The sequence below is a fragment of the Onychostoma macrolepis genome, chromosome 23 (genome assembly GCF_012432095.1).
Source record: "Onychostoma macrolepis isolate SWU-2019 chromosome 23, ASM1243209v1, whole genome shotgun sequence".
Lineage (NCBI taxonomy): Eukaryota > Metazoa > Chordata > Actinopteri > Cypriniformes > Cyprinidae > Onychostoma > Onychostoma macrolepis.
In genome coordinates, this window is record NC_081177.1 from 16,182,468 (window position 1) to 16,201,716 (window position 19,249).

Here is a 19,249-nt window from a genome sequence, read left to right on the forward strand (position 1 = left end):
AGCATTGTGGTTTGAAATAGCCCTGAAACAAGAGCCAAGACGTCAATGAGTCGCCGACACGTTTCAATTAGCGTGCCGCCCAGGCCGATTTGTCCCCCGGGGCACATTGGCTCCGCACGCTGGTCACGCCAGGAGAGATGTTTCATAGAGGTACGTGATTTTGGGAAATATCAGAAAGGGCAATGCAGGTAAATCTGTGCATAAACTCACAATGTGTGTGAGAATATGCCACACAGATGACAGTGAGGTAATTCGGTTTCTAGTCAACTCAATCATTTCTCCCTCTTTAATTAAATTGCTAAAGGGGATAATGGAGGAATAGCAGACGCCACAATACAGACTCGAGAGGTCTGCAGAGTCTCGACATAAGGTCTATCACACATTAATAACTGCATATCAGTCATATTAATTCAATGCTCAATGTGTTAAAGCATCTGTACAAACTACTAAGAGATGCACAATATAACAGTTCCATGTCGGTTAACAGTCAATATTGGAGTTTCTTATAGCGTACAGTTTCTACACAAACTTGTATCCCATGGTTTTCCGTATCAAGACATAATCATAACAATATCTGGTCATTTGCAGGTCTTAAAATTTGGAAAATAAACCCTCAGACGAACAACAACACGTCATACCACACCATGTCATAATAAAGCCAAAATGGAAAAGCCATGTGTAACAAAGTTAACAGTTAATACTGTTAACACAGGTATTGAGAGGGTAAGTAGCAGTCAGGCACCACTAATCAAATGCCTTTGATTAACTGATCATCAGCAAGTGTGAGCACCTCTACAAAAGCAGAAGTTTTGGCAGTTTGCTGGTCTGGAGCCTTCAGGTGTGTGTCAACACAATGCCAAAGAGGAAAGACATCAGCAATGATCTTGGAGAAGCAATTGTTGCTGCCATCAATCTTGGGAGGGTAATACTGGCATTTCCAACCAATCTGAAGTCCATCATTCCACAGTGAGGAAGATTATTCACAAGTGGAAGACATTGAAAACTGACGCCAATCTTCCCAAAAGTGGATGTCCCAGCAAATTCACCCCAAGATCAGACCATGTAACGTTCTCAGAGAAATAGCAGACGACCCAAGAACTTCACCAAAGACTCTACAGGACTCAGTTAACATGTTAAATGATAAAGTTCATGACAGTACAATTAGAATAATATGGGACAAGTATAACGTGTTTGGAAGGCTTGCCAGAAGAAAGCCTCTTCTGTCTAAACAAATATGGCAGCACGATTTAGGTTTGTGGTTATGAACAATTTTCAGACCAGTGTAGATAAATTAATACAAAATCATATTAAAAGAAAAGGTATATAAAACTATGCTAAAGTTGTCTGTTTGTCAGGGTGCGCATGTGGCTGGAACTGACTGCACTGCTTGGTGGGTCCACAAGGTGGCAACACTCTTAGTTGGGGTGTTGCTTTTAAGAAGAAAGTGAAGAAGAAAATGGAAAATGCCAATAAAAACAACAAAAAACAAAAGTAAGAACAATATAGGCATGCGAGGTGTTCAGCAGATACCCACATTCGTCCAACTCAAGTTTGTACAAGAATAACGTTGAGAACTTTATGCTGGTGCTTAAGTTCAAGTGGAGTATATATCACAAAGCACTTGTTTTGAATTCTAAAGGAGTTTTTAAAAGTATGTACAGTAATAATCGTTTTGATTGGGGAATTTAAGTCACTATGCTACAATCCACCACTAGGACAGTGTCACTGACCTGTGGAGAGAAGTGAAATTCTGCAAAACAAACATTAGCCCAATAGATAATAGTTTCAGCTTCAGCTCAATGGTCCATCACATATTTTGGCCCCTTTAATTACTTTTGCTTGTGAACTTGTGAAACATAGTCAGTCATAATTCAAGACTTTTAGCCAAGTTGGGTTCTAGCTAGTGTGTGTTTTGAGTGTGTGAGCACAACATCCCTAAAGTCAGCTGTTTTTCTGACCTTCAGCCGCTATGCTCTGCTCCGACAGTTCTCATCAGCAACACTACACTGCACACTCTGAAGCCCTGTGGAAGTAGACTATAGAGTGGTAGAGAGAGAGAGAGAGAGAGAAGTGGGGGTTGACGTCCCCCAGATCCCTCCTCATCTGCCCTTAGAGGTCCTAAGAACCCCTCCAGTTCTCCTCTCCGTCTTCAGCAGCTCTGCCTCACTTCCACCGCAGGCCGTCCTCCCCCCAGAACCCGATCGATAGCGCTCTTCTGCTTTCATCGGACCAGCATTGTGGAGAAGTTGCACTTCCTGAAGAATCACCAATCCAGCCTTGAGTGAGCTGGGTACGGCTCTCTCACCGACAGGCTGACTGCCCGCCAGACTTCACTCATTAGTGGCAGTCTGCTTTTTTGGCTGCTTTAATAGATGCAGAGATTGAACGACACAGAATGAGGAAATGTTGCTGATCTGAACTTGGATTGCCTGCGTGAGCAGCACAGCCAAATGTGTTAGAGAACCTGCGCTAAACACTGAGAGTGGCACAGTATTCCGTACTATATTGGTTACCCACCGATATTAGAGTTTTTTTATTTATTTATCAGCATTAATTAGTATTAAATATTTAATTCCGCATTCATATTTACTTTATTTTACATTTTGATTATCTTTGTTGTAAAAATGCTTAATCATTTAACCCACCAATAATTTCTAAACAACTACCTTTTTAGCAAACGTGGCAATGAATATATTTTTTATACTGTATGATAATGTTGTGATGCCTAAATTTGCTTTTGGTATTTAAAAAGATGTGCATGTATATTTTTAAATTTTATTTTTGACCATTTTTAACATCAGCAATTCGTTGCTTATTAGGTACAGCATCAATGTTATAATATAATTTCACTCTGCATTAGCTTCTCACATTATATGAAAACAGCACAGGAGTCTGAGAGAGACAATCATCAAGTATGAAGAGAAATCATGATAATGTTCTAAAAATTCTGGATAATCATATTTACCTTACAACATATAAAAAGACATCTCTTCATTGTTTGGGACGTTCATCTCATTTCGACATAACTTATTCGCTTCTAAAGCCCTCATTCAGGTGATACCTGATCCAACTGTACAGTTTTCACAATCTTTAGCCAAAGAAAGAAAAACCAGGTGTCCGTAGCTTAAAGTTCACTGAAATCTATTTTGTTGATTTAAGATGACAAGGAAGCAATATATCGGAAAAGAAGAGGCAGTTTGGCAAGTTAGTTAACGGATCCTTCCAGGAAGAAATTCTTTTGAATATTTACCATTTAACTTCATTTTGGAAGATGATCCAAAGTCTTTGTAACCATAAATTCAATGAGCTACTCTTTCTCCCGTCTGCAAATAGGCAAACGTTAGCACGCTCAAATTAACCTTTAAGGATTCCCATAATTTTATCCGGAGTAAATCTGTCCAGTGACAAATTACTCGGGTTACGCTTTTAATGTTTAGTTTCCAGTGTTGGTTGAAACCCAATCTGTTTCCCACAACACCCAAAACAGGACAATCAAAATGTTGTCCAAACAGACTTTTAATCTGTTCAGGCTGAACCACAGCACTACATTTTATTGGAGGCCTGAATCACAGCCTTTTCTGGAAACTGTCGAGGCGCCGGCAAATGCATACGCAGTTTCCACTCTTCACGTGACGTTTGAGACAGGCTGACCGCGGGAGAGCACGGCAGGATCCGGCGGCAGCTGCCAAGCCGTGGGGACAAATTTGAACTCTGCAAACACAGTCATGTCAGCTGCAGCCCGGCTCAGCTACGCTCGCCCTGGAATGGCACCCATTCACATATTTAGACGACGTCTGAGCCTCTGACTCACCCTGAAATACAGAGGAGGAAGCACCGACAAAACGAGAGACAGCGTCTCTTTCCAGACAATCCAAAATAGGTACAGCTTGTACCAGACTGATTATAACCAAATGGTGAATTAAGAGAGGGTAGCACTTCGCAGGCTGATTTCAGTCTTGTGTCTCCACAATAACATGATCTACAGTATTTATGAGGCAACGAAAATGGCCAAACCTCATAAATATGTAATGAGGTTGTTTACTGGATGGCTGTTGAATTGGGAATGGGAATATTGTGCGAGCGTCTCATGAAAGGAGACATTTGTGAATGAATAGTAACAGAGAATATACATGACCAACCATTTGGAGCAATAACTTTTGTTTGGGTCAATGACATAACACAATTTTCTTGGTCCTAATAATACATTAAAAATGCAGTTCATGCAGGAAATGATATCATAGAAAAGACCCCTGCAGATCCTCATGACTGTGTGTCAAGTTCAACAAAGCTGCACTCACACTAGACTTTGAGGACAACAACATTTTATGGACGCTACAACCATTGTATGATGTTAAAACACAGAATCCTTTTTTTTTAAAACAAAACATAATTCAGCATATGTGACCCTGGACCACAAAACCAGTCTTAAGTCGCTGGGGTATATTTGTAGCAATAGCCAAAAATACATTGTATGGGTCAAAATTGTCAATTTTTCTATTATGCCAAAAATCATTAGGATATTAAGTAAAGATCATGTTCCACGAAGATATTTTGCAAATTTCTTACCGTAAATGTATCAAAACTTAATTTTTGATTTGTAATATGCATTGCTAAGAACTTCATTTGGACAACTTCAAAGGCAATTTTCTCAATATTTAGATTTTTTTGCACCCTCAGATTCCAGTTTTTCAAATAGTTGTATCTCGGCTAAATATTGTCCTATCCTAATAAACCACACATCAATGGAAAGCTTATTTATTCAGCTTTCAGATGATGTATAAATCTCAATTTTGAAAAATTGACACTTAACACTGGTTTTGTGGTCCAGGGTCACATATAATACACTAAAAAAGTATAATGAGTTTGCGATTTCTGTCTCCCTCATTCACATGCATATGAATGGAAGTCGAAAAAGTTCATGTAGTGCGACTCCCCAAACACGTAATATTTATAAATGAATAATTAATAATATTAAATAAATAAATACTTTTTTACACTTACATGTATTTAAAGGTGCAGTGTGTAATATTTAGGAGGATCTATTGACAGAAATGCAATATAATATACATAACTATGCTTTCAGAGGTGTATAAACCGTTATGTTTTTATTAACTTAGAATGAGCAATTCATATCTACACACACCGCGGGTCCCCTTACATGGAAGTCGCCACCATGTTTGTACAGTAGCCCTTAAAGGACAAACAGAGCGCGTTTCGTCACTGTTGTTCTTGCGAATAAAACACTGACACAATGAACAAGTAACAATAATATTCGCAATAACATATCAATTTATTGAATAACTAAGTAAATATAATTCCTTATTTTACCTTTGTAATAAATTAACAAACCTCATTGCCGGCTACTCTTTGCTGTCTCAGACTAGACATCTTAACCCTGTATCGGCCACCGTAGCTTCTCTAAAGGGAGGTGAGCGGGGAACTGAGCCGTTGGTTGCAAGTCGCAACCTCAACCGCTAGATTCCGCTAAAATCTACACACTGCGCCTTTAAGGAAAATGTTTTATTTATTATGGTCATACCACATGACATTTTTAAAAGTCATTTTCGCACATTAATTTAATTAATTAGTATAAAAAAATAAAATAACACTGTTAAAATATTTTAATGCAACTGACCCTTAGAAAAACCCCACCACTTACTTCTGATATAAAACAAAATCTCAGCTTTCAAATTTTGTAAGAAATTCTAACAATAAATAACGTTTTGTGGCTCTTTAATTTGTCATGAGAGATCACTGTATTGCCTCAGTTCAAGCGGCATGTGAACCGTGTGTTATATTTTAAATAGGCTACAAGCCCACACAGTGGTTATTCAATTCTGATTGAATCCATGGTCTAAATGATTTGGGTGAATCAATGATTCAATGGCCGTTTATTTTATTCCTGAATGAATCAGCAGTATAAACGAATCAAATGCTGAATCAATGACTCAATGACTTACTCATAAAGACATTTACTGCCACCCACTGGCAGTTTTAAAACACATTAAAACAAAAAGTGATAGATAGTTCACCCAAAAGGAAAAATTCCGTCATCATTTGTCACCCTCATGTCATTTAAAACCTGTAGCCTATCACATACTCTCTTTAATGGAACATAAAAGAAAATGAAGTATGTTGGTAACCTGAAGAAAAACAAGAATGTTGGTAACCAAGCTGATTTGGTTACCAATGACTTTCATTTTATGAATGGAAAATAGGTTACTTATAATGACTTTAAATTATAATTTGGGGGTATTTTCACAGCCAGATTTAATTTGTGATTAATTCAAATAAATGAATCGCCACATAATATAATTAATTAGATTAAAATTTTAATCGACAGCCCTATACTCTTAAGTGTAAACTTTTTTGTAAACAGTATAAAAGTTTTTCCTATTAACTTGAGATCAGCAGGACATAGGCTACTGACTGAATGAGAAACCAGAGAAGCAAAGAAGCAAAGAACCACATCACGTTAGCATTCCCGTAAGTTAGCATTGTTGTGAGTAAATGTGGAAAGATGGAGTGTGAATTAAGCACACTAATATTCCCTGTGGTCTCTGGCGGGGGGTGAGGCGGAGGAATGCTCGGCGGAGCAATCCCGCTTGGCAGGTAGATGAACTGCAGATCATACGGGCCGGCAAGTGGTGATTAATGGGAGCGGGAAGGCGCTGGAAAGAAAACAACGCTATAAATCAACGTCGCGACGATGGTAATTGTAATTGAAATGAATTTGTCTGCCCGGAGCCAGCCATTGCAATTGATATTGACCAAAGCCCTGGTGGTCCATAGAAAATGAAATTGAGAAAATGTATTCAGAGTATCCACTGTAAGGTCTATACATCACTGTATGACACAATCATCTCACTGTGGGCCAATGAGAAGATGGAGCAAGCTAAGCCCAGTGTGGGTGTCAGATGCTAATGAGCTTTCCTATGCTCAAAGGTGGGTAATGCTGTAGATTTATGGGGGAAAGAGCCACATTAAGTGCAGTCAATGAAAAATTATATTTAGCTGTGTTTTGTGATGATCTCGCAATGGAAAAGTACTAGTGTAAAAGAATGATAAGTACAAATTATCAAAAAAAAAAAGCTATTATACTGCAGGCATTAACTGAAATGTAAATGTATTACCAAACAAAACATTCATACATTGTCCACACTTCGTGATGCATCATTATCGGTCTTGGCTTGACACATCTGACCTGCAACCTTTCATAAAATAAGATCCTTCAGATTCACTAATTAGGAACTTTTTTATATTTAGATATAAAATGCACATTTTTCGAAAGTTTGGGGTTGGTAAGATTTTCTTTTAATGTTTCTAGAATAAGTATCTTATGCTCAGCATGCATTTATTTGATCAAAGATACAGTAAAAATGGTAGTATTTTGAAATATGATTACAATTTAAAATAACTTTTTTATTTTAAAATATATTCCTCCTCCAAAGCTAAATATCCAGCAGCCATTCAGAAGGCTCCGGTCTTCAGTGTCACATGATCCGTCAAAAAAGATTGTAATATGCTGATCTGGTGCTCAATAATTTTTTTTTCATTATTATCAATGTGGAAAATAGTTGTGCTGCTTTATATATTTTGCAGAAATTGTGATAATTTTTTCAGGATTCTTTAATTAATAGAAATCTCAAAAGAACAGCATTATTTGAAATGGAAATATTTTGCAACATTGTAAATGTATTTACTGTCACAGTTAATCAATTTGTTGCATCTCATTAAATACTTATTATTCATTTTTGAAATGTTAAAATTGACAGAGCTTCTCTATAGTTCTATATGCTTTGTACATGCATAAAAAAACACTTTTTTCAAAGAACTATGTAACAAAACTTACATTTGGCATTCATGTGTATAATTTGTACTTTAAGATGAAGAATCACTGTCCCCAATACTGCTGATTTCAACATATTTTCTACATATTTCAAGTAGTGAAACTGCTCTAAATTAAAGAATCATGTGTACATGAAATCACTCTCCTTAACTATGACTGTACTGACAAACAGAGTGCTTGGTATCCTGCAGGAGCCTTTGCAGCCAAACTTTATTGGCTTCTGGTTGGTTTGCTTTTCCAGCACATAACACTGTATATTATATTATACCGTAATTCGAAGAGAGCCAGTGGCAATTCAGATCCCTGGTCTACAGAGAGGCTCAGAGGAATATCTCGGCTCGGGCCCGTGCAGGAGACACACAATTGTGGGATCGGCTACCATCTCATACTGCTTTACAGCCCTGACGCTACTTTACAATAAAGTCTGTATTGTTTCGGTTTTGCAGTCTTGCCGTTTTGTTTAGCAGAATTATGAGCAAGCAAAGTGCATAATGCAGGGTTGCTCGGTTTCTAACATAAACCTCAGACTAATAGTTCCGGGAGGTTTTCGTGTGCACTTTCTGCACAGATATAGAAGAAATCTATATTTCATAAGTGTGCTGTGTAGCTACAGCACCCAATTATCAGCAGATAAGACGGAGGGAAGCCCCGGAGCGTCAAGCCAGATATTTAGACCAAGGGAAGCAGGCTTGCAGGGACCAAAACCCCAGGGGCACTACAGGCTCACCGAGATCCCCCCTTTTCTTTCTTTCGACTGCCTCCCTCCATCCTTACTTCACCTACGGGGTTCAATTAGCAGTGACAGCATCTCGCACCACGAGCCTGTAGCAGGAAACAGGGTGAGTCTAAATCACCACGCCACACTAGAGGCCTACTGCAGACACGCAAACATGAAAAAATACTCATCCACTCACATCATTGGTGTTCGGTCCTGTCAAATGTCCCTGAACTGAGAGAAAAAGCCTTTTTTGGCTTAGCACCACACCATGCAGCGTTCTGTGGGCAACCATACTCCACCAGTCAGAATTGAGTGCACTTTTACCCACACAAACATGTATTTGTAAACTGACCTCAGCCAACAAAGACTGTTTTGCGCCATCCATGTAATGGATCCAGCTTCAACACACGGTAAGGTCACTTGCAGGTCAAGCATAGCTCATGGTAGGCAGATGAATATCGATCTAGAGGGACCGGGGACTGTTCACAGGGCAGGCGGCCCACAGATCAGCCTTGGGCAGAGGAAATAGAGGTCATGGGCTAGAGAGAGCACAGTTCAAACACAATGAACTTTTAACACCTCAAGAAACTCTATAGGGTTAGCCACTCTGATCCAAAATTATACTATACACTAACTAGTACACAGTAAAGCTGCACAAACCGCCCACAATCATACACTCAATGCACAAATGTCAGTATAATTATTTACAGACTGAGTAGAGGATAGGAATACGCTCAGAATAAAAAAAAAAAAAAAAAAAACGTTAAAATAATGTATAATAATAACTAATATAAATATTTGTATTTATTTACCATATTTTACCCCTAAAATACTAAATTGTTAATACTACTGTTGTTGTTTGTTTATTTATAATGGTGGCTAATAATTTAGTAATACCCTTCGAAAGAAAACCTGAAAAACTACTGTATATAAAAGGTTTTAAAAACCAATATATAAACAAACATACCATATTCTATCCTAAAATATCAAATAGTTGCTGTTTTATTGTTATACCAAAGTATTAATAGACTTCCTTCAATAATATAATAATTTTACAGTTTTTAAAGAAAGGTTTGTAAATAAAATGAGCAAACAAATAAATTAAAAAACACATAATACAAACGCCATATTCTAAATTCCATTGATAAAAATAATATTGGATTTCAAATACACAAACAAATACAGTCAACATTTGAAGTGGATCAAAAAATGTCAAAGTTGTCCTAAGACAAGAACGCATTTTGATTTGAGGTTTTAGGACAACATTGATGAAAGGTTTTGATCCACTTCGAATGTTGACTACTATATATAAACAAACAAAAATTCTATCCCCAAATATCAAATAGTTGCTGTTTTATTGTTATACCAAAGTATTATTAGACTTCATTAAATAATATCATAATTTTAGATTTCTTTAAAGAAAGGTTTATAAATAAAATAAGCAAACAAATAAATAAAATACGCGTCATATTCTAAATTCCATTGTTAAAGATAATATTAGATTTCCTTAAATATAAATAGTTTTTAGTAGTAAATAGTTTACTACTTAAAACCCCCATGAAATCATGTTTTCTTTCCTGTGTTGACATTTTCATAATGAAATAGGAAGTAAGAGCAAAACATAAACATCCTTTTATAATATCAAACAAGCTATTTATATCACAGCCATGAAGGTTGTATTAGGGGGCAGACCACTTTTTGATTCATAGGGTTACAAATGTAGCACCTATAGGCACCTTGTGGGAAACTACGGTGACCATGGTAAATTCTTGTAAGATTAGCTTAATTTAAGATTTTAAAGCAATACTGTATTCAAAATTCCACGAGATGCTTCTTGTCTAAGGTAGAATTTCATGTATTCCCTCAACATATAATCATCGCTGTGCCGAAATGCAAAGCGTCCTGGTGGCCTTAATTCTGGGAAACTGCATTGCAGGACATTAGAGAAGCTAAGGGAGGTTGGCAGCATGGAGAGGCTGAAACCAAGGACACAGTTGGCAGCATGCCTGCACTCGGCTGTGTGTGCAGTCAGGCAGAGTGGAGGCAGGCCATGCCTTGGGGCATTGAGAAGAGGCCAATTCACTGCTCGACTAGCCAGGCCCACAGAGACAGAAAGCAATAGAAAAATTAAAACTTGAAGAAAATGTAGAAACCTCCAAAAATGACGGAAGGGGAAAATGGCAATTGCTGAACAAACTGAGTACAGGAAGTAACAACAAGAAAGAAACAACTAAAACGCTCTAATAAGTGGGGGAGGGGCACACTATAAACCTTATCAGCATGTCATGAATATTAATTAGGACACAGAAGCATTCATAGGTAAGTGTGCGCTAGATATTTTAGCATAACTGACTACTTAAACTCTACATCACCTAATTAATATTCATGAGTCAGGCTAATAAGGTTCATAATTCTATTGACTGTCGATACAACAGGTTGGATGAAGCTTTTGCTTGCATTTAGTTTCTCCAGACTTTCCACTCTCTCACAGAAGCACTTATTAAATATAATGATTAATGCTTGAAAAGTTGGAGGGGCCGAACTTGTACAAGTACTTGTTTAATGATTGCAATGTCCCTGTTAAAAAATAATAAATCATGTCTGGTGTATTTCTCCTGCTGTCCTCTCTCACCTTCTCCTGCCTGGTGTGTCTACAAATTATACAAGTAAATAATTAAAATCAAGTGTCAGGTGCTTGGTGCCCATAGTCCTTCAGGAGTCAGGCTCATTTTTCCCCTAAGTTCCCTCGTTTCCTAGGCAACAAAGTTAAGGTACTTTAACAGCCTGTTCCTGGGTTGGTTCTTCCTTACCCCATCTTGCTTTATCGCTCTCCATCCTGCTGAAGCTAGACGTGGTGGTGACTCTCATCTTCTAGTGATAAATCAGCACCCAAACAAGCAGGGTCTTTGATGCTTGCAGAGAAAAAAAAGAAAGAGAGAGCGAGAGAGAGGAGGAAAGAAAAGTTTCCTTTTGACGAGCATGTTCCATTGTGAGAATCCCCAGCAGCCTCTGACATCTGGTTCCAGTTAGCACCATGACGCGTTTCCTGCCCGCCTGGGCCACGGTTCACAAGTCAAACGCCACACTGAAGATTGCAGAGAAAAACACACACGCACAAAGTTACTCCAATATTATCTGCATGTGTGGTTATGAGTCCTGAACCACCTGTGAAGATACTTCTTGTTCATTCCCAAGACCATCATTTTTTTGTAAATATTAATATAAACTAAACATTTGTTAAAAAAGCCAATTACATAACCATTTAAAATTTTCTTGGTCATAAACAAGAATTGCTGTCAAATTGATTAATTAAATTAAACAATTAAGATTATTTAATAATTTTAATATTTTTTAATAATTAAAATTAAATCATTAAATAAATAAAATCATTAAATTATCTTGGGAATAAACAAGAATTGGGCAACAATTAAATACATAAATAAATAAATCATTTTAACTTTAACATTGTAAATTAAATCATTTTAACTAAATAAATAAATAAATACATCCTAGGAAAAAACAAACATTTGCAACAATAAAAAAAATAAAATAAATTTAATTGTCTTGAGAATAACCAGGAATTGCCCAACTATTAAATAAATAAATAAATGTTATATTTAGTGAATATGAATGATTTGTTATGACACAAGAATTGTACGCATTTCAAATATTTTATAATGAAGTAAAATGGCTGTTCTCATGCATTTTAATAGTGAATGTGAAGCCACTTTATCCCTCTTCATATGCGTTTGCAGTGCGGATGTTGCAACTACAGTTGTCATCATTGAGCAATCACGCTTCTGAGCAAAGAGGTACCCGAGCGATAAGCAATGGAAAAGTGTGACCCTCGAGAACGTGGGGCGTGGAATGCAAAATGTGCACTGCACCTACACACACTCTGGAGGGAAACCCTACAACCTGTGGGTGCGTTTACAGACACACAAACATGCATACACACACGTACATACATACATGCCCCATGACTGGGGCTTGTGGGTAACGAAAGTGAGAATGAGGAGGAGCGATGAGCGTAAAAGTGAAAATGTCAGGAGTATAGATATAGAACACAAGCCGACCACAGAAGGGCTTGCCTGCGTCGGTGGCGACGCTAAACACCCCCACGTATGCACTGCACTCGCCTTTGATCGCAGGAGCCAGTTTGTCTGCCCCACAGCTCACTGAGGCCTGCTGCTGAAGCGAGGACTCGTTTTATCAACCAGAGATCTTCATCGGTGCATGGAAAATCAGGTTGCAACCCACACCTACATCGTAAAAGGACAAAACAAAGAATACAAACACTCAGAAATGACTCAATGGCTACACAGACCACTTTCACACTGTATGAGCCTCCCACAGATCTACATGCTTTCCACAATCAATATTTTTTGTTTTATTTGCCATAGACTGCTATTCATCAAGCGCTCTGTGGGCTGCATACGACCCTCAAACCTTACTCTGTGGCCCGTGTGATGTTGTCATCATCATGGCAACCAGAAACTGCAACAACACACGTCTTCTTACTATGTTAATAAGAGGCATGGTGTAATTAAATCTTAATCAACCGGTGGAGATTCTGTTATGCTGTTTATACTATTGGATATCAACTGGAGTTAAAAATTAAATACAGTATATTGTTAAATATAATAAGATATTTTAGAATAAAATTTATTATCTGTGTGTATTATACACTGTTATTTAAAAAAAAAAAAAAAAAAACAGTGCCGCAATACTTGAATCGTGCAATCATGTAGTCTGTAAATCGATGTCCGTAAATGTTCAGTCTTTATACACATATGTACAGTCACACACTAGCAGATTGATCTCAGTAGTGTCATTTATATCCTGACTGATCCATAATCCAAATTGAGTAGTGTTAAGCAACACAAAATTCCATACAGACACCCTCAGATTAAGATGATGTTGTGTGAAGACATTTGTTTTCATTTTTAGCATGGCAGAGTTAGCACCTGCTAGTGGACACTACTGTTCAAAAGTCAGTTTTTAAATGTTTTTGAAAGATGTCTTTTATACATTATTTTGCATTTATTTGATTAAAAAATACAGTAATATTATAAAAATTACTAATTTAAAATGCGTTTACTATTTTTACATATTTTCAAATATAATTTATTCCTGTGATCGCAAAAACTAATTTTCAGCAGCCATTACTCCAGTCTTCAGTGTCATATGATTCTTTAGAAATCATCCCAATATGCTGATTTGGGCTTATTATTATCAATTTTGAAAACAATGATATTTTTTTTCAGTAGAACGGCATTCACTTACAATCTTTTGTAACAATGAAAAAGTTTTTACTGTCACTTTTAATTGCTGTATATAAAAGAATAATATAAAATGCTGCTTATTACCATGAATACATATTTTATGTGCAAGTATTACGAAAGACTGTTTCAAAAATGTTTGCATTGTACAAGCATCAACAAATAATTCTAAGGCCCTATGAAATCCATTTTATTTTTTCCAAAATTCAGTTTTATTTCTTTCCAAATTCTGTTTTTTCCATTACATTTTTCTGGATTCCATTTTTTCCATCTTAATGTTTCTAGATTCTATTTTAATGGTTAAATTAAAAATATATTAATCAAAAAGCACGTCTAATTCATTGAAATCATGAAACTTGAAACACAATTTAACAGCATTTTTTTCCCCTCAAATTCAGTTTAATTTTTACCAAATTCTGTTTTACATTAAAGGGATACTCCACCCCAAAATGAAAATTTTGTCATTAATCACTTACCCCCATGTCGTTTCAAACCCGTAAAAGCTTTGTTCGTCCTCGGAACAAAATGTAAGATATTTTGGATGAAAGCCGGGAGGCTTGTGACTGTCCCATTGACTGCCAAGTAAATAACACTGTCAAGGCACAGAAAAGTATAAAAAAACATCATCAAAATAGTCCATCTGCCATCAGTGGTTCAATCTGAATTTTATGAAGCAACGAGAATACTTTTTGTATGCCAAGAAAATAAAAATAACAACATTTATTCAACAATTCGTCTCCTCTCTGTCTCAGCGTAGCGGCATTTTGGAGAGCATCCGATGGACGAAAAGTGTGCACGTTATTCTCTGTCACCAGTAACGCATGGATACGCTGTTTCCATTCAAATCAAAGTAGAAATAAATGTACAATACGTATCCATGCGTTACAAAATACTTTTTTTTTTTTTCAGAAATACTGTGTTATGTATTTACATTTTTTCTGTTAAATAATTTCTGGTAAATATTTCTTAAAAAATAATGTTTTAATAATTGGATTAGTAGTAGTACTACTATCATTACATTAATTAATATATTTCTGTCACAGTTTCATCAAGTTAAACCAAACTTTTATTTTGACAGGTTGCTGTGAAGACCTTTAAGTTTCTGTTTGTATATATGGCAATAGTTTTTCTCAAAAGAAATCTCAGAGCAGTTCTACAGATTATGTTTTTGTGTTCATGTACTCGTCTCATATATTGAGGCAACAGAGGCTCAGTATGCGTGTAGTAAATGATCTGTGTCATTCATTCACACAGAGACACACAGAACATGCAGGATTCGTATTTAAATAGTATTTTTGATGTATGTAAAGTTACATTCTGCGCAATACAGTAAATTTCATTTTTATAACTGGATTCCGCGATACATTAAACGCGGACGTGGAATCCAGGGCACTATTATTTTAATTATGTCTTCCTGTTAATGTTTTGGCCATTATTAGTTACAAAGATAAAAATAAATCAAGCCTCCCTGCACTTTGCTTTCTTTTTCCTCCATAAATAAGGCAGAAAACTTAAGAAAAAAATTTAAACTGAGGTTATTGATTGGTGGGGGGTGTCAGGGAAAGGTCAAGCCCATTTGAACATCAGCAAGCAGAACACTGCAAGCTGCTCCGTAGCACCCATCCTCACCCAACCTGCAGCCTTACGGCACTCTGTCTGATCTCCAGCTGTAGTACCACCGCTCTCTGCCATGCATTCTGCTCCACCACATTAACATCCAATAACCCAAATATAACGTGTCAGCCATCAAGTTAACCACATAAGCCTTACTTTCCTCTGTGCCGCTTTTCTATCTCTTTTTCCTCAGACATATACACCTGCGCACACACACACACAGGAATAGCTCATGGTAGTAACCCCCCTCCAGCGATGTTCATATCCTGCAGGAGCCCTCGGGTTCTAACCTGTCAATATCGTGTGGTGTGGCAGGGCAGCTCTCCTCCCCTCAGTGGATCGGTTAACCTCCTCACTGGCTGGGACAGCACTGCAGCTCCTGCTCCACACGCACATGACCTTCAGCACAGTGTGAGAGACACGGCTTAATGCATTCTCTGAATACATATTAATTAGAATGGTTTTAATTATGTTTATTTAGGCATTTCATGATCTAAAAAGACATTATATAGAGTCAGAGACCATGTAAGGTGTAAACGGCCCACTCATAAAAAACTAATGCAACAAATTGCTGAAGCTATAGGAAAGAAAGTCCAAAAATTGAGGCAAAAAGTTTTGATAGCATTGATGTCAGATTTGTTATAGTAAGATATGTTAATGAAGTGGAACTAATTTATTGAAGCTAAAGTCAAATTAACCCGTTATGTTTACATTTTTAGTCAGCATTCAGAATGCAAGCTAGCCTACTAGCATAGTGCTAACTGAAAAGAAAAGCTCTTGATTAGCTAGAACAAAAAGCCACTATAACATGTTTTTGTCATTGAGGAAGGATAATAGGATCTTGTATGACAGCATGACCACAGTAGACATTAAGGAGGACATGTCCCCTCCAAAATTCAGATTTTCTTTTTTTTTTAAGTAATTAGGTCTTTTAGAAGATTACATAAGATTTCCATTTCAGATCAATGCTGTTTTACTCAAACAACCCTGTGAAAACACAGTTTTCAACATTGATAATAATAATAATAAATGTTTCTTGAACAGCAAATCAGCATATCTGAATGATTTCTGAAGGATCATGTGACTGGAGTAATGACTGGTGAAAATTCAACTTTGCCATCACAATAATAAATTATATTTTACAAAATATCTTAATAGTTAACCGTTATTTTAAATTGTGATATTATTTCACAATATTACTATTTTTACTGTATTTTTTTTTTTTTTATCAAATAATGCAGCATTGGTGAGCATAAGCAAAACTTTTGACTGGTAGTGTTTATGGTACTGTGCATGCTGTAGTGATGATTCCTTGTCTTAAATGATACATGAACTATAGCGTGTGTGAATTTCACACGTGCGTGTGTTTGAAGTAAACGTGGTAAGGGCGAACATGTACAGGCACGGCACGCACAGATCCCATTACTGCGAGATGCTGGCAGCATATACTTATATCTCTGGTTTCTCCCGTGTGTGTGTGGCGGACTATATTAAATCCCTCTCGCAGTGGAGGTGTCATGTTGCGGCTGCTGCTTTATGGCTGGTGCCGGAGCAGACTGGCGGTGAGGAGCGGCGGCATTATCTGCATGCTGAGGAATGTCTCGTCCCCCACCATCATGCCCAGCAACCTCAGATTCAGCAGTGTTTAAAAGCCCAGCGAGGTGCAGAACCACCTGCGATACACACCTCTAGGGCAATTACAAGTCATTACGGGTTTGACCTGTCTTCTATCACCTCTCATTTCTCACCCCACCAACACTTTGATTATGGTCAACATCCTGTAATGTACTGTTGGGTATAGACCACATTGTGTTGCTTTGGCCTATGTTCACTTCTGAAGCTAAGACTATGTTTATGCGTTTGAGTTCACATTGCAGCCTCACCCCAGATTTCGCTAACAAAATAAGAAATTCTGCACCTTTTTGTGAGAAAAAGAAAAAGTTTAGCACTACTAAAATTAATATTAAATTCATGTTAACAGTATTAGTACTGATTTTGGAGTAGCCTATACTGGCCTACCACTGTATGTAAAGGATGTGTAAGTGTACAGTCAATGTAGGGGTCACTGGCAAACGAGAGCCACTCTAAGTAGATGATAGAATAACAAAAACTGATGGCATAGACTGGCACATAACTTACATGTATGAATGATTAACAGAGACATCTGCCACTACTGAATTATAGATTAGCCTAAGTCAAACATATGGGCACAGACTCCCATGTGTTAGAGGTACAAAATGCTGCTTGTTATGGTACTTAGAGGAAATTTACTGACCATGTTTCCATGCACATCATTTTCCAAATCCATATTTCATATTCTGGTTAAGGCTTAAATCTGAAAAAGTTAACAAAAACACATACAGTAAGGGTGCCATTAATGACAACTCGTAGGTCATGAAAGTATTTTAAATGAAGATCATGTTTCCTTTCATGTTCCCTGTGTGTTCCACAGAAGAAAGTCAAACCGGTTTGGAAAGACACGAAGGTGAGTAACTTGTCTGAGAACGAGTGTTCAGTTACTGTACATATTCTGAATATGACCCAAAATTCTGATTAATACGGGAATATGTTTTATTTTGATTTCTAGAAATGAAAATATTGCCAGAATCTGATTATGGTGGACAGGTTAATGTGTGTAGATATAACAGTTACATAATCACCTTTAAATAATATTAAATAATATTCTTAAATTGTAATCCTTACGAGTGATTCAAGTAAACCAGTTAGGCTTACTAGTAATGGAGATCTGACTCAACAAGCTTAATTTATCTACCAGAATACTTAATTACTTAATAAATAAGTTAGTTAATATGTGATGATTGGTGTGGTGGACAGATGGCAGATAAATCGTTTTGTTTGGGGTTTTTTGGAAACTCATAAGTGGAGTCTTAATCACATGTGAGTGTATATGATTTTGAACATGTTTTAAAAGAAGTAATAATCATTTCAATAAGTGTATTTTTTGTTAACGAGGACAATAAATGCTCAGCTGCTCTCCACTCATTTTATCCCAGCTTGGTAAAGACTGCCTCTGTGCCATTTCTCTAAATCCTGCTCTTTTGGAGGAGAGATTGTACTTCCAGCTGAGCGCACGGAGAACAGCCTCACCAGGGACCGGTTCGATCTCAGCCTTACTTCAGAGGATTAGCCTCTTATCAAGCTCCTAAAAGCTGCTGTAAGAACTGTCTCTAATTACTCCATCTTTAATTAACCAACACGTCAGCGCAGCCACCCAGGAGCTGCCGGCTCCTCACAGATACAGTGCCTGACTTCAGGAGGAGGCCTTCAGTTCACCAGATATAATAGAAAGTATGTTATTTCTGTATTTATTCAAGCCTCTAATTCTGCTAAGGTAAGTTACCGAGACCAGAACCAACTGGACCTCTGAAACAAAGAGGAAAAGTTCAGCATTTGTTTGTTTTTTTAGTCTGTTATTCATTAAAACCCAAGTCAAAAAGTTCAGGTATGTACATTGCTTCAAATATAATAACTACTATACATTAACAATCATATTTCATCATACTTATTGTTTTTGGCTATTACTAGTTACCTTCTTTTAGGACCATTAGTGAAATTCTCAGTGTCATGATGATCACAGATATGGAGGTTATATTTTAACCTTTAAATTTAACCTTGAGTGGTCTTGAGTGGCCATTAAACAGCTCATTTAACATTTTAAGTTCATAAAAATCACCATCATCTCTTTCCAAACTTGTATGACTTTCTTCTGTGCAAAAAGAAGATATTTTAAAGATAGTTGGTGGGCAAACAGTTTTGGTTCTAGGG

General features: G+C 37.0%; 1 protein-coding gene across 1 annotated transcript in view; it reads right to left on the reverse strand.

Annotated features, from left to right (window-relative positions):
* The window catches only part of samd11 (sterile alpha motif domain containing 11), a 76,166-nt gene extending 67,223 nt beyond the window's left edge, over positions 1–8,943 (reverse strand). The window contains exon 1 of the mRNA XM_058764102.1: positions 8,920–8,943. The gene's annotated coding sequence lies outside the window, so the exon portion shown is untranslated. The remainder of the gene's footprint in view (positions 1–8,919) is intronic.
* Positions 8,944–19,249: the final 10,306 nt, after the last annotated feature.